Raw genomic sequence first — 16,571 nt, forward strand, 5'->3', positions numbered from 1 at the left:
ATCTAAAAATAATAAAACAATACGTAATTGATAATATAAATATTTGCCAAAAAATAAAATAACACTGCATTAATAATTAAATAAAAGTTTTAGACAAAAACATCATGAATAAATCAGATTCTTACGAACACATTTAAAAAAATTGTTATAACTACATAGACAACCCTACAAACTGTACCTATTTATACTTAAGTCGCTTCCATTCAACTTATTCTCATCCCAATTGACCTCTCTTTCGTTGCTATTTGTGCCAGACACGTCCCCATTCACTCTAAAAACAACATGCATATTCAGAATTGCTTTGTGAACTTTCAACATTCTACTACTACACTATAAAAATGGATGTATTTGCAACGAACTTAGAGCTAATATTGAGCGTCGAAAGATTTTCCTGGTTGTTCCTCATTCACCTTAAATTCCCTAATCACCCCGTTTTACGGTAGGTATTGAGTATTACCGTACTTTTTTCTAAGGGATTGTATGACCTGGTAACTAGGACCTTTCGGTCAAGATTCTACTTTGAGCGGGTGGATACATAGATAATTAATTAATTTATTTATTCATTAATTCACTTAGTGGTGAATGAAATACACAGATGATTATACTACCGGCACGCTAAGATGGCCGTTTTGACGTTTGCCTACTCATGAAGTTTCGTATTAATAGTAATACGACTAATAAAAACATTTGAATTTGAATTGCTGTTCTTTATTGTCAACAGTGAAGCAGTTAGTAATAAAATTTATCGAATCGACACAAATTTTAATTATTACATTGATTTCTAAACTATATATGAGTCGTCTATTATCAAAGGCGGCAATCTGACTTTTGGAAAATGATTGGTAAATCAGAAAAACGAATTATTGACTTTGTATTCCATTGGCAGTCACAAAACTCTTCGGAACGACATCTTAGATAAATAACAGGTTAACTATTAACCTTTATTTAATGCAGGTTTTGAACCGTATTCTTTGAAGGAGACGATTATATTCAAATCAATCTGTATTGACATATCAATAAAATTTTTTTGTCCAAATGTACAGATTGCCGCCTTTGATAATAGACGACTCATATATTAGGCTCCTGAGAACATATATTTTTTAATTTTTTTAATATTATAATTATTGGTATAAATACCAACAAATGCCGAGTTGTGTGGTAAACACACAACTCGGCATTTGTTTTTTGAAATTCAAAATTAACAAAAATGAAATTTGATACGATCGTCACAGGATTGCATATAACATGGGCATACAAAGTATTTATATTCATTTTCATTCCAATATTTAGATCGTTCAAATTATAAGTAAGCGTTTATCTTTTTGTTTTATTAAACCTTTTTTATCAGGTACTAAATAAAATAAAAACTCATAGATTTCATTACCTACCTATATTTTTTTCGAGAATATATTGACATTTCACATTACTATTGTAATAATATGTCAAGTCAAAATGTCCATCATAGCGTGCCGCATGGAGCATAGATTATACACTTAATACATGGAGTTAGTAAGTAAAATACTAACTGTAATTAACTGTATGGACAGATTACAATGTTAGTAAAAGTGTGGCTTTTAAAAAAATGTTTGTTATTATTTTTTACTTGATCAAAAATATAAATAATAATATTTTGATATATATTATAAATATAATATAAATAAAAGTATTACATTACTAAGATGGAAACACATTGAAAAAAAATTAATTTGCGATCTAGGAAAAAAGGTATGACTGTCTCACCATGCAGTAAGTTTAGTTTTTAATCACTATGACATTTCATTCTCACAATTGGGCAAAACAATAACTGTGCTACAGTTAAAATTCGGATACAACGGCTCAGTTTTGTTTGTTTCTTTGTGTGGCCTCTTTAGTATTTTAATTTTTTTCAGTCTACAACGGAACCCTACGATTTTATTTTGTAATTTTTATGATTATTTCATAGAGTAGCAAACTTAATAGGCCCTGAATCTGGATCTAAAGGCTCTAAAGGCTCTGAATCTTAAAATACTACGTTGATCACACGAGCATCAAGGAAATTTGATTTGGAATTTTTACATACATAGGAATTCTAGTCTCTATCGTTATCACATTTTTGCTCGGTTCATGATTTTTGGAGCATGAATTTTTTTTCGTTTTGTAGTAGGAGTTCGGAACACTCTTTTGTGAATATCTGCCCTCTACCGGCGAAAAAAATCTCTACTTGAACTTGAATGTCAAAACTCAACCAGAAATTCTATTGAACCATAGATGTCGCGTCGTAAGTGAATTCAACCTATTGAAACATTACGTGGAGTTTGCAAAGAATATTATAGGTAGGTACAACTCGCTTACTTGTTTAAGAGTATGTGTAGGATAACAAAAATGTGCCCACCAAGTGGTTAATTATTTTTATAAATACTGTAACGACATATTTAGACTTTTTAACTTAGTAACTGTAGACAGACAAGGCCAGGGCCCTGAATACGATACTTTAAGACAAATATAAAATTACCGAAAATAAAAAAAAATAGTAAATCATACAAGTCTTTATTTCTTAAAAACAAATTGAGAAACTAATTGAAGCGAAGCCATCTAGTGGCCGACGCCCGTGAACATTTTTGGTGGGTGCTTGAGTGGCTTTCTGTAACTAATTTATGTGTGCTATCTACGTACAAGGCTACGTACGTCTCAATTTCGTCGCTCATTGACGACAGTGATACCATGGGCACAGCCAAGCCGCTGCTCACTAAAGAGGCTCATCTAAGTAAATTTAATTATTATAATTACAGATTTAAAGGACTGCACGAGCAAAGCGATTTCTGTACTCCTTATAATCTTTTTATTCTGTTTCATCACAATAACTTAGACCAAGTACCTACTTAGAGACGGTATATAGTATTAATAATACTGAAATTCTATTGTAAATATGAAGGCCACGGCTAGGACTATGAAAAATAAATCAACCCATCTCTATAAGTCTCTATGACTGTGATTATGACAGAAGACTGTTTTGAGTTATGTTCAAAAGGCATTTTCCTTTTTATTGCTTAGTTGAGTGGACGAGCTCACGGTCCACCTGGTGTTAAGTAGTTACCCATAGACATTTACAACGTAAATGCCGCCACTTACCTTGAGATATGAGTTCTAAGGTCTAAATTTTTACAGTACAACGAGTTTCTGAGTGAACAAGTAAAATCTGAAACCTTTCCCTGAATTTTCATTTTTTTTGCAATAATTAGTAAATACTCCAAAGCATAATGAACCTTAACCAGCTAGAATTTGAATACATAGCGTAAACATGTCTAGTACATTGGAACTTTTTAGGTTTGTATTGTAAATTCGGACCTATAACGGGGAACTATAATAAAATAGTCTAAAGAAAATCTTCCTGGCTGAGCCTTTGCTCGCCCTTTTGTCGCGGAGAAACTGGAAAGGCCTCCGCGCCACGAGCAGTAACCGGTACCTTCAAAAAAATAAAAAAAAATAAGCTAAAATATTGAATTTTTGTGTAAAACGTGACCTAAAATTTGTTTAAGGTAAGTGACAGCCCACTGAGTTTCTCGACGGATCTTCTCCAGAGGTCGCGATTCCGATCCGATTGCAGATTTCGCGAAGCACTGCTCTTGTTAGGACGAGTGTTAGCAAATTTGCCAGGCTGGGCCCCGTAATGCTCCGGGAGATATCTGTGGAGAGTCTACGGAAGGGAGCCACATCCGGGCTTCCTGATCACGCAGGAGCCAGTCAACATCAACGCCCTAGACACGTCCTTACGGATCCATCAGATCCAATAACGTTTGCATTAGACGCCTTCAGCTCTAACACTAGGAGCAGGCTTAGGAACCCCTGTAACCGTACTCGTCAAACTCGACAAAGAGTTCGTTGTGCAACCTAACCTATGCATCAGCTTGCTGAGTTTCTCATCGGATCTTCTCAGCGGGTCGAGATTCCGATCCGGTAGTAGATTCATTCACGAAGCAGTTGCTCTTGAGTTGTTAGGTCTCCTTCGGAGGAGCTCGGCACGCGCTAGAAACGTGCCCACGGTGGGAGCACACGCGGCAAAGCCTCGTTGCGGTGCTGGGGCAGGACCTCTCCTTACGGGCTGTCGTCGCCCGTATGGTAGAGGACCGGAGTTCGTGGGAGGCTATGGCCGGGTTCTGCGACTTGGTTATGACGCTTCGTGAGGCTGAGGAGCGCGAAAATGGGATCCCTCTTTGGCTCTTCCGCGCTGATGGCAGGGTGGACGGTGCGAGGGCGCCCGGTTTTGTTTTTTTAAATACGACGAAGTCAGTCTCTTAACAGTACGCGCGGTATCAATCACACAAGCCGTAGTTTTTTTCTGGTGGTATAAAATAAAATAAAATAAAAAGCTCTCTGTAAAATGTTATAATATGATAATAAGTAAATCAAATGATCATTACGCTCTAATGAATGAACGCAATGAAGAAGAGTACTACCATATTATAGTTTACAAACATTCTAGTTTTTTAAGATTTTATGGCCTGGTTTCCAAAACCAGATGAAACACTAAATGAACAAAATAAAGCTATATACAAAAAGTCTCAAAAAGTCCACTAACATTAAATTTTTTAGAGTTTAGATAATAGACAAGTTCAATTTGTAAGCCCTTGAATATAGACCGATTAGTGAGAATAATGTTGAGGTGTTGATCATTAGAGAGGCAAGTTTCGAACTATGTTTCAATTATAAAAGTTCGCGAACTAAACAAGAACAACATAATAAATTCAGGACGGGCGCAAAGCTAATTGGATTCACGGTCGGACGAGCAATTAGTGAGCGAGGGAAAACTACAGCCGTGTAAACGAACTGGACTGTACTTTGTAGTTTAGAGATGTAGTCGTTGTTGTCAGGACCCTGAAACTTCAATGCTTTAAGACAAATATTTTTTTGTATGGAAACTAGCGACATCTCGTAGCAGATACCCCTAAACTTATATTCTATTAAAGTTAAGGCATTTAATTATTGTATAACTAAACAAAGAAAACTTAAAAAATAATAAATCATACAAGTTTAATTGTTGTAAAAATTTACAAAATCCTTCATCACTACATAGTATAAAACAAAGTCGCTTTTTCTGTCCCTATATCTGTCTGTCTGTCCCTATGTATGCCTAAATCTTTATAACTACGCAACGGATTTTGAAGCGGTTTTTTTAATAGATAGAGTGATTGAAGTGGAAGGTATATAATATGTATCCATCCATTAAATAGTGGAGAAGTCAATAATAAATTACAGTTTCCGAAGCGAAGCGAGGGCGGGTCGCTAGTTAAAAATAAAATATGGGATAGGTAATATGTTACTGCCATCCACAGAAGCAATGAGAAACTAATCAAAGCGACGCCATCTAGTGGCCGACGCCCGTAAACATTTTTGTTGAGTGCCTGAGTTGCTTCATCGCTAGTTTCCATACAACAAAATATTTGTATTAAAGTATTGCAGTTTCAGGGCACTGTTTATCTCGCCCCGAGATAATATCGGATAATTTGAATATGAATGATAATTTGAAACTAAAACTGTTTATTGATATAGTCTAGTTGTTATTAGTTGAACGGGCAAATTGCCGGCCACATTACGGCCGTTCAACGTTTTGACTTATTTGATAATTCATGGTCATTCGCCGCGGTATTAAAGGTGCTTTAGACACAATCTCAAACGATAAACCTCCCGTGATAACGTTCGCCACTTTGAATGCTCTGAGTAATGTTATTTTTTTTTTTTTTAGTTAGCCTCTCAAGGCTATCAGACCTTTTTTTTATTTTTTTTATTGCTTAGATGGGTGGACGAGCTCACAGCCCACCTGGTGTTAAGTGGTTACTGGAGCCCATAGACATCTACAACGTAAATGCGGCACCCACCTTGAGATATAAGTTCTAAGGTCTCAAGTATAGTTACAATGGCTGCCCCACCCTTCAAACCGAAACGCATTACTGCTTCACGGCAGAAATAGGCAGGGTGGTGGCATCTACCCGTGCGGACTCATAAGAGGTCCTACCACCAGTAAAAAAGAAAAAGAAGTAAAGAAAAATAAAAAGAAGAAAGTGCAAAGAAAATTAGGTTTTTTTTAAATATATTTATGTGAATAGAAAGACCTATTTAAGTAACTAGTCTTCGGAGCTCACAGAAATCGCAAAGTGATTTCTTCATCCGTCATAAGACGATAGGTCGACGTGTCAATTGTACTTTATAATGGCTGTACCAAGCTCCAACGCGTTTTTGGTTTGAAGGTCTAAGATCTAAGAATTGTGGTGCTAATGCGGTGGTGCTATACCACCTGTAAATGTTTGTCGCGAGTGTATTAAGAGAAGTTTGCTGCACATTCTTATGTGAATCGCACAGTCGTTGCACGACATCCGTGAGAGGAGGCATAGTGGTTATATCTTATGTCAAAACATACAGCCGGATTTAATTGTTTGTCCCATAGATAATACACATAAATTAGTTATAGGTAAGCAACTCAAGCACTACACAAAAATGTCTACGGGCGTCGGCCACTAGATGGCTTCACTTCGATTAGTTTTTCAATGCTCCTGTAGATGGCAGTAACAATAACTATCCTATATGTTATTTTGAATAAAGGATCTTCTAAATTTTCAAAAACCACAAATTGCTAAAATTTTATAATTTTGTCTCTAACAAATAAAGACTTGTATAATTTTTTTATTTTCAATGTTTGGCTACACAATAATTAAATGCCTTAACTTTAACAACATATAAGTTTAGGGGCATCCACTACAAGATGTTTCCACTTCGATAATGTGGCACGACATGAGAACCCTCTCACTGTGGCCGCCCGTAACTACATTCTCGATCCTGCGGACAGAATGGAAAGCAGTCGACGTCGCCCCAAACACGTCATTTCGGATCCTCCCGATCCACTAACGGTGTTTTTAGGTACCTCAAGCATCGGTCATCGTTTTCGTCGAACCCGTCGCTTGCGACGAAGGGCTCGACGAGCAAAACTAACCCTCAGACACAGCCCACTGAGTTTCTCGCCAGATCTTCTCAGTGGGTCGCGTTTCCGATCCGGTGGTAGATTCTGCGAAGCACGGCTCTTGCTAGGGTTCGTGCTAGCAACGTCATCAGGTTTGAGCCCCGTGAGCTCACCTACTAGTTAAGGCGACGCTGATATAGCCTCTCAAGGCTATCAGCTTAGGTAGGAAAAAAAAAAACAAGATGTCTATAGTCTTAATAATAAAAAAAAATATGTCTTAAAGTATCTCAGTTTCAGGGCCCTCGTTTGTCCTACAAAGTGAATTCAGACATGTAAATTACTCATTTTTCGTTTAAAACTTGCAAGACATGGTAAATTGACTTTTTAAGGGATAACGTTGCCGAAGTTAAAATTCGTTCAGCAGGAGACAGCTTTGCCGAAAACCGAGCAAAGTGGAGGAGTTTAAGTTGGAAAGCGGACCCTGGCCCTAGACCAGGAGAATGCTAGGAAGAAGACGAAGGTCGAGACAGCTATTTGTGACGTGAACCAGAAGATATTGTTGTATGAGAATCTTAACACATTGACTGCCGTGTACTGGTGGTAGGACCTCTTGGGAGTCCGCACGGGTAGATGCCACCACCCTGCCTATTTCTGCTGTGAAGCAGTAATGCGTTTTGGTTTGAAGGGTGGGGCAGCCGTTGTAACTATACTTGAAACCTTAGAACTTATATCTCAATGTGGGTGCCGCATTTACGTTGTAGATGTCTATGGGCTCCAGTAACCACTTAACACCAGCTAGGTTGTGAGCTCGTCCACCCATCTAAGCAATAAAAAAATAAAGAAAGGTCACCGGTGCCCTACGCGGCGCACTGCTGTAATTATGTCAATTTCTCTCTTTATTCTTCTTACTAAGGCGCCGGAATATATATTAGACTCTGGGAAAGACGAATCCGAAGATACTGAGAATGAATCTATTTCTAAGAGACCTAAAAGACTAAAACATACATTATCAAACAAAAGAAGGCAAAGTTAGGCAATCCAGGCGCTTAGTAACAGACATCGATATAATTACTTCAGTGCGCTACGTAGGGCACCGGTGACCTACACGGCAGTGAACGTGTTAAAGAAACAAAAAATCTAAATTTAACGACTCAATGCTCTTTTTCGAAAACGTTTTTTGTGTTTGAATAAATAGATCGATGAGTGCTCACGAAGTTGCGAATACAGTTATGTAGCTTGGAATTATCAAAGACTCATCTAATTAACCTTTTTGAGGTTATTATTTCGATTTGCTCATAATCTTGAGTAAACTATTAGAGATCGTTTGTGCTAAATGGTATTTGAAAGTTTATTAATATTTACCTAAGTATTTAGTATATTCATTTATTTATTGAAAATTTTAATTTTATGTCATTTTACTAGTATTACTAGAATTTAAAATACATTTTTTCGGCATTTAGTGAACGTTGACTAATGTCTTTTAATTTGATGTTTGTGGTAGATGCCTTATCGCCATAATAAAAAAAAAAGTACTATACACATGTTTTTAATATATCTAAGTAACTGCAGTCATTTCCCAGTCAATTTCATGAACACTGCTAAACAACCGAACTATTGAAGCTCCTGTACATTGATTGTGTACTCAAAAGCCGCGGTACAAGAATGTTAATAAGTAGTGACACAAAACTACAAACAACACACGCAATTAACTCGTACCCATGATGTGTTATATTTCCCGTTGTTTAATTACTTATTAAACAGACTCGAACATCACCCGAGGGCTAATTTCGTCTCTAATTACTGTTATAACTTGACCAGAAATCGTATGGCTAGCTCGTGGAAGCGTCAATCCGCCTCTGTTGTGCTGCGTTTGCATTTCTTGATCCGAATCTCACTCTCCCGTGTAAGTGTTTAGTTACTTTTACGACTATATTAAATACTTAAAGTAAGTATACTTTTTAATTTTAGCAAAAAACGTTTCGAGTTATCATTAATTTAGTGTTTGATTGTATTTTCTCAACCCTAATACCGGAATGCATTACTGATTTAAGGTAGAAATAGGCGGGGTTATAATGCCTACTCGTGGAGGCTCACAAGACGCACTACCACCGGTAATTACACAAATTATAATTCTAAACGATTTCATTATTATTGAACGACGTTATTCCTTCATGGTGAATGTGAATATGTGTGAAGTATTTATTTTATTAGAAATATGCATGCGGGATTTGAACAACGAGAACACTCGATTGGCTGGAATTGAACTGACTGCATCGACGACAAAACGTTAGCTGACAAATCTATAGTATAAAAGTCGATGTGTGTATATTTGTATCTTCCATAAAGTCTTCGAAGCGAAACGATTCCAATTAAATTTTCAGGAAATTTTCGAAGAAATCGGGTGAAAATTTTCAAAGATCGGACAGCCGGGTTTGACTAGTACATACATAACCTCAATTAATAACCCTAAAACATCAACTAACAGCTAAATCTGGGCTTTAGTGAAGATGCGTGGTGCCACATATGCAAGTTGATTTAAAATGCAATATATTTTTATCGCGTTGTAACTTTCTACTGTACCCGACTGGAGATTTGCTAATATATGTCAGGACCGAGACAGTGATAGTATTTACTACACACAGGTAAATACCAGAACGAAATTTTATGAGCTTGCCTAAATCGGAATTTTATTTGACGATTAGATGTAAAGGAAGCACGGCGCGGCGCGGTCCTTGTAATTATTACAAGCGTTCAGCTTGTTTCGCTCGTGGCCGGTAATTAAAACGTAGTTAGGGTCCTGTCCGACGCCTCTGCTCAGATTAATGTCTAATAGAAATGTATCGCATGATTACATTAATAAAGTACTTGATATTCGCACGTTTTCTTACGGCTACCTGCAGGGTTATGTGATTGATTGCGCGTTGATTACCAACTCAACTGCTTAGTTTATTTTTTTGTGATACATACTTAAAGGTTTGATGTGAAATGCAAACGAAGCACTAATTACGATAATCGGTGTTCCATTTTTTATTCTAAATGTTTATATAATTGTACTGATTAATAAAACATTTTAGTATGTTCTAAACTTAGACTATAATATTGTTATAAAAAAATTTAATACTTAATCTACATGTGATGATATTCTCTCTCTTCGATCGGTTCCTCACTGCTGAGAATCGTAACTCCGTCCGATTTCGTCAACCAACTGTCTCCATCGATCCCGACCTGCAGCCCGGTGGAGTGCGTCGCTGATAGGCATCCCCAGTTCCTCCGCTATTTGGTCCGACCATCGTTTGGGACCTCTACCCCTAGGCCTTTTTCCCTCTATTTTATGATAGTGTGATGATATTAGGTCTTTCTTTACCCACGAAATTGCCGTTTAGTATATAAAAAGTTAAAGTGAATTTTTATTTCTATCAGTCAAAATACATACCGATGGTAGGTATAGATGCATCTCTGCCTGCGGTGATGTTTCAACGCCCTTCTTGAAGAAGTCTTATGTCCGCGGGCCCTCTTCTGAACCCCGGCTCGGCGGCGGCGGTACGGTGCTGAGAGGGAAGAAGAGCTCTCCTTCTCCCATTCCTCCGCCACCTTCTGCGAGATGGTGGACGGTGCGGCCGAGCATCGTATCCACGACAGTCGCCAGCGACAGGTCCGGTCCTGTCTTCGTGAAGAGAACGCGACCCTGCTTGGCATAAGTGCGACAGTACACGAGCGGTTGGTCCCCGTGATAAAAGTACATTTTAACAAAATGCTAAATAGTTAATACCCCACTATTATTACATGAACCTGAAGAAAATCTAAATTAACAAACAACAAAATCGTACACTTCGCTCCTCGCGTTCCCGCCAAAAAGTCAGAAGAGTTCATTAGACCGATTGTCAAAGAATTCGTAGGAAATTACTAAATTATTTTGTTCAAACTCAGAACGAGATATCAATAACAGTTTCGATAAATTATAAATCGTACAGAAAACCATTTGAAAACAAACCAAAATAAGGACATGCATCATTCTTGTCGTAATATATTTGCGGACTTTAAAATTACTTTTGCATGAAAACCCATTCGACAGTCGCAGGTTCTTGCGGGTAAGCGATAATAGGGAAACGTAAATGGCGGGAACCGCAAGAAATATGTACAGGGGCGTGGACGGCCATCAAAGCTTTATTAACATGTCAATACGAGCGAGAGGCACGCACTCAAATTTACGCGCGTCAGAGCGAGAGAGAACGACCGACGAAGCGCGGGAGACGAACAAAGATCCTATTGTTTTGTCTATTGAACTGTTAACGCCCGTTGTTTGGTTATTGATGTGGAAAGACAAGATTGTTTATGGCATTATTGTCTTTGGATTGCTACTGGAAAAATTAATAAGCTGCATATTCATTTTACTTGATGTAGGTAATTAAAATGTATTTTTGTTGGCTGAGTTTCGGTGTCATTTTTTTACTCCATGGATGGGTGAACTAGCTAATGCTTCATCTATAAAGAATCTCTTAGTCACCCATTACTACGTCCACGGGAGAGATATGGTGATAATATTCTTTGGCACCACAAAGCTAGTTCATTTAATAATACTTACCATTTTCTATTTCTTAATTCTTTTCCATTTTAGCAGTTTCCCTATTTCATTTGATTCAAGGACGCATAGTCAACGAATTTCTTGGAATACGAGAACATTCAAGCAATCAAGTTCCTGAAACTTAACTCAAAAAAGGTACTTTCTAAATTGAAACATCTCTATGTTAAACGAGTGTCAGTTTTCACTCCACATTGTACGCTAAGAGACGTTAAGAATAGTGTAACGACATGTACAGTCATGTGGACAAATCGTTCGCATTACGAGCTGTCAGTGACGTGACATAGACCGCTGGATTAATATGGGAACGTCTCAAACGATTGACATTTGAGGATATGTTGCGGTAACCATGAGTTTTCGGAAATCTAGAGATTCTAGTTTTGGTTTTTAATATTAATAACAAATAACAGAATAAGTCCATTCCAAAATATTGGTAATTGTTCTGTGAATTTGTATGTTTATGAATGTAGTAGTAACGAATGTAGTGCTCAACTTAGTTTTTGATGTGAAACATCTATAGCCGCACGTAAATCCGATTGCTGGCATGGCGACGTATGTCGTGGCAACGCATCGCCGCGCGTGATAGTATGTATACAATACAGTCTTTATTTAGTAGTCTGTACGGTGTAGCGACGCCTTGCCATGCTCAAGCGACTGTTTCTTAATATTAATATTTTATTTTTCATTATACCACATGAGGGGTAGAGGTCCCAAACGATGATCGGACCAAATAGCGGAGGAACTGGGGATACCTGTCAGCGACGCACTCTACCAGGCTGCAGGGCGGGATCGATGGAGACAGCTGGTTGACGGAATCGGATGGAGTCACGATCCTCAGCAGTGAGGGATCGATCGAAGAGAGAGATACCACATGAATTTCCTGTCGTAAACTATCCTTTTATACTTATATACCTGTACAAAATGATATCAATGTTTCACATCTGCCAGTCTTCTCGCGATGGCTAGTTTTTCTCTTGTTACTCTAAAAACCTTTCACGGACTAATTATGAGGGCTTAAAGAAAGCTAGAAAATCGATTCAGCATTTTACAGTTGATTCATCAAAACTTAATATCGATGGAATATCTCAAAAGTTAATTCCATTCAAAATGTGGTATCTGCGGATTTCCATCATCAACAAAGAATAAAAATTCTAGTTCGATAGAAGATCAAATATCAATACATACAATTTATACTAACGCCCTAAAAAGTATAAGCAGCTTAATATGTTTATAGAAGTCGTTCTAGAAAAAAAGACTGAAGCGTGGCTGGTCGATGTTTAGCTACTGAATTCACTCGAAGCTCATTTAAGTTTTCCGCGTACTATAACTACGGTGCAAACCATTTATGCACACCCTATTAGCAGATCGTGAGCGAACGTAAGAGCGAACGAATGAGATGAGTTCTCACGAAGCGCACAGAGCAGCGTTAATTCAACTTTAATGATCGGCTCGCGTGAATGAAATTGATTCGTTGTGTTGTGACTCTGTTAACTTGTATACCATTGTATAATTCCGTTGATGTTATGTAGGTGACATGTTGATTGTGTAAGTGTTGCCAGTAAACGAGGTGGGTATTTTTAAAACGTTCAGTTTGCTGTGGTTGGTAATTGAAGAGTTATTTACCCGACTACTGGCAGTAGTGTAATTATGCATTGTAAAATCCGAGTTTATTTGTTATGAAGATATAATGAATCTTTGGTCATTTATAGGCAAAAAGTGGGAGGCTATATAATAATATGTATATAGTTAACTTAAACATGAACAACAGTTAACGTAGTATATAAGTACTAACTGGCATTCGTAAATATTTCACGTTTCATAAATAAACACAATCTAGAACATAAAAAAATAGTACTTAACTTACGAAAAACTTGTTCCAACACCAGTTGAGTTTGTAACTTAATCAGTTAATGAATAAGCTTCGACTAAAATGGCTGTTACAAACATATTATTACCCACTGATTCCTCAGTAGGTCTTCTTAGTAGGTCGCGATTATTACTGGTGGTAGGACGTCTTGTGAGTTCGCACGGGTAGGTACCACCACCCTGCCTATTTCTGCCGTGAAGCAGTAATGCGTTTCGATTTGAAGGGTGGGGCAGCCGTTGTAACAACTATACTGAGACCTTAAAACTCATATCTCATGGTGGGTGGCGGCATTTACGTTGTAGATGTCTATGGGCCCCGGTAACCACGTAACACCAGGTGGGCTGCGAGCTTGTCATCCCATCTATGCAAAAAAAAGATACTTACGCCGAAAATTATTATACTTTGCTTTTCCGATCCTTCGTATAGAAAATTAGAAATTGAAGTTCCATTGAAATATTGCTATTACTACTAGAACAAAGCACTTATTTGGAGCCGAATTCAGCAAGAGGGTGGCCGGTGTGTGTTCAAATTTGTGGTAGGAATAGAGAATTGTTACTGCAGAAGTATTGTGGCCAAGAGAAGGCCGGGGTCCCACAACAGTATACCGTTAATAGACTATTATCATGTAATATCCTCTGAAAGTCATTACGTATCTATGGAATGGAAACTATATAATATCTCTGTTAATTTTTAATGTAACTAATCCACTATACAGTAACAGAGTATAGAAATTACTGCACTGTTATCGGTATATGTTTCCAAATTTTTAAGTAAATTGGATGTCATGAAATTGATAATTACCCTGAAAGATTTCATTACATAAATATAATTAATAAAAACGTGTCAATAAATGAAAGAGAACAATAATAATTGTGTTATTTTATTAATTCACAAACTGTTCTCTAAACGGCGGCCATAATAAAATTAGGATGGAACTCATTGGTTCCAATGCGAGTTTCGAATTTTCGAAATTTGAAACGAGCGCGGCCATCTTCCAAATTGCCGCCATAAAAGCGATAATTGGTTCACCTCATTGGTTCAGTGAAACAAATTGTTTAATTATATTTTTATTGATTTTTCGTGTTGGTAGCTTTATTATAAGTTGGGGCTGTAAAAAAGTATTTAGTTTTCGATTGGAATCCGACATTAGAGTTTATTTTTATTTTGCTAGGTTAAAAAAAAAAATCGTTCTGTTCCGTTTATTTTAATTAGGTATAAGAATCAAAAGCTAACAATAACGGTGGTATCGATAGTACTCATAATAGATACACATCGAGCTATGTAGTCGATAACGATGCCCCATGCCCATATTTTCCGAGCCGGATATTAGATTTATTATAAAATATGTACAAATAAGTGTTAATAATGATACGCCAGTTCTACACGAAAAATATGTGGTTACACGACAAAAACATTACCTACATAGTAATTGTCATGATACAATTCCTGAATAGTGTTTAAGCTAGATCGTAATAGCATCGAACAATATCACTGTATTTTTAAACTAATAATTTCGTTATAATAAATTCGTTCTATGAAAAATAAAAACTATGAAATATAAAAGTAAACAACTTCACAAACAATTAAATTCTGTTCATAAAAGGACAATAATAATTTATTGAGGCTATCTAGTACAGGCCGTGAGTTCATTTCGAACAAAAAATAAAGAATAAAAACGAAGCGTTCGAAATTTAATTTATTCAAAATTGAAACGTCACGGAGCACAAAGGCGCGCAACGCACAATGGCCGGGGTATGCCGCGCGCCGCGTGAGTGTTAACACGAAAATTAAATGCTGATATCACAATTAATCAAGGGCCCATATTAATAATTGGCTATTCACTACGCCGTGAGGTGTCAAATTATATTGCTCAATTAACCGAACATAGAATAGAGTAGGGCGTGTTTTGATCATGTGGCTCTTTGACTTTATTGTTTTCCGTTTGTTTCCTACAAATATTGTATAGAATTTTAAGGGATATCCTACTTAGTTTTCCAGGAGAGATCTTATACTTTGGAAGTATCATAAATTGAATACCTTTATCGACATTTATTGAAAGTATAATTAATCCAAACCCAAGGACTTTCTCTATTTATATTCGACTATGAGTCTTCTTTCAGCTCATGCTTATCATTGAAACTAAACCTATAAAAAGTTATAGTCCTCTGTATTTGTCTCCCACCGGATTAAGAGAAAGTGTTTTTAATTTAGCTCACAAAATTTTATCTTAGTAATGAAATGAATTTAATTTATCTGAATTGGGATGAAATTGAATGAAAGGAAGGTTGAGCCGAGACGTGACGCGATCGGACGAGACGAGACGAGATAAAATGAAATAAAACAAACGATATGAAATACGAGTAAAATGGTGGGAATTTACTGAGACTTCGGCGGCCTTTTTGCGAGAACCCGTAAAGTCACGCCTAGCGATTTTGTTTCTTTTAAAACAAAACCTCTTTGCTTTTCGTGTTCCCGCCAAAATGTTCATTGCTGGACAGTTTTTTTAACAGAAATGTATTGAATGTTTTGAGCTTCGTTGTGTTTATGTTCTTAAGTCAATTAGAAGTTTTAATATAAATATTAGTAAATAGCTATTAATATGTAACCAAGGCGTTCGACAAAGTCTGGCACAACGGTTTGATCTACAAACTGTACAACATGGGAGTGCCAGACAGACTCGTGCTCATCATACGAGACTTCTTGTCGAACCGTTCGTTTCGATATCGAGTGGAGGGAACTCGTTCTCGTCCCCGTCATCTGACTGCCGGAGTCCCGCAAGGCTCCGCACTCTCCCCGTTACTATTTAGTTTGTATATCAACGATATACCCCGGTCTCCGGAGACCCATCTAGCGCTCTTCGCCGACGACACGGCTATCTACTACTCGTGTAGGAAGATGTCGTTGCTTCATCGGCGACTCCAGATTGCAGTAACCACCATGGGACAGTGGTTCCGGAAGTGGCGAATAGACATCAACCCCACGAAAAGCACAGCGGTGCTATTCAAAAGGGGTCGCCCTCCGAATACCACTTCGAGCACCCCACTCCCCAATAGGCGCGTAAACACCTCCGCCGTTAGCCCCATCACTCTCTTTGACCAGCCCATACCGTGGGCCTCGAAGGTCAAATACCTAGGCGTCACCCTCGACAGAGGGATGACATTCCGTCCCCACGTAAAAACGGTACGCGATCGCGCCGC

At 37.6% G+C, this 16,571-nt stretch overlaps 1 protein-coding gene and 1 long non-coding RNA gene across 3 annotated transcripts in view; one reads left to right on the forward strand and one right to left on the reverse strand.

Moving 5' to 3' along the window:
* LOC114253338 (nudC domain-containing protein 3) overlaps nucleotides 1-16,571 on the forward strand; it is a 386,657-nt gene that overhangs the window by 46,776 nt on the left and 323,310 nt on the right. The gene's annotated exons all lie outside the window — the stretch shown is intronic.
* On the reverse strand, nucleotides 3,017-12,629 carry LOC149501099 (uncharacterized). Its single transcript, XR_016324492.1, has 2 exons — nucleotides 10,362-12,629; nucleotides 3,017-3,442 (listed from the first exon to the last, which is right to left on the reverse strand). It is a non-coding gene; the product is annotated as an uncharacterized LOC149501099 (long non-coding RNA).

The sequence above is a fragment of the Bombyx mandarina genome, chromosome 17, assembly GCF_030267445.1.
Source record: "Bombyx mandarina strain Sakado chromosome 17, ASM3026744v2".
Taxonomy (NCBI): Eukaryota; Metazoa; Arthropoda; class Insecta; order Lepidoptera; family Bombycidae; genus Bombyx; species Bombyx mandarina.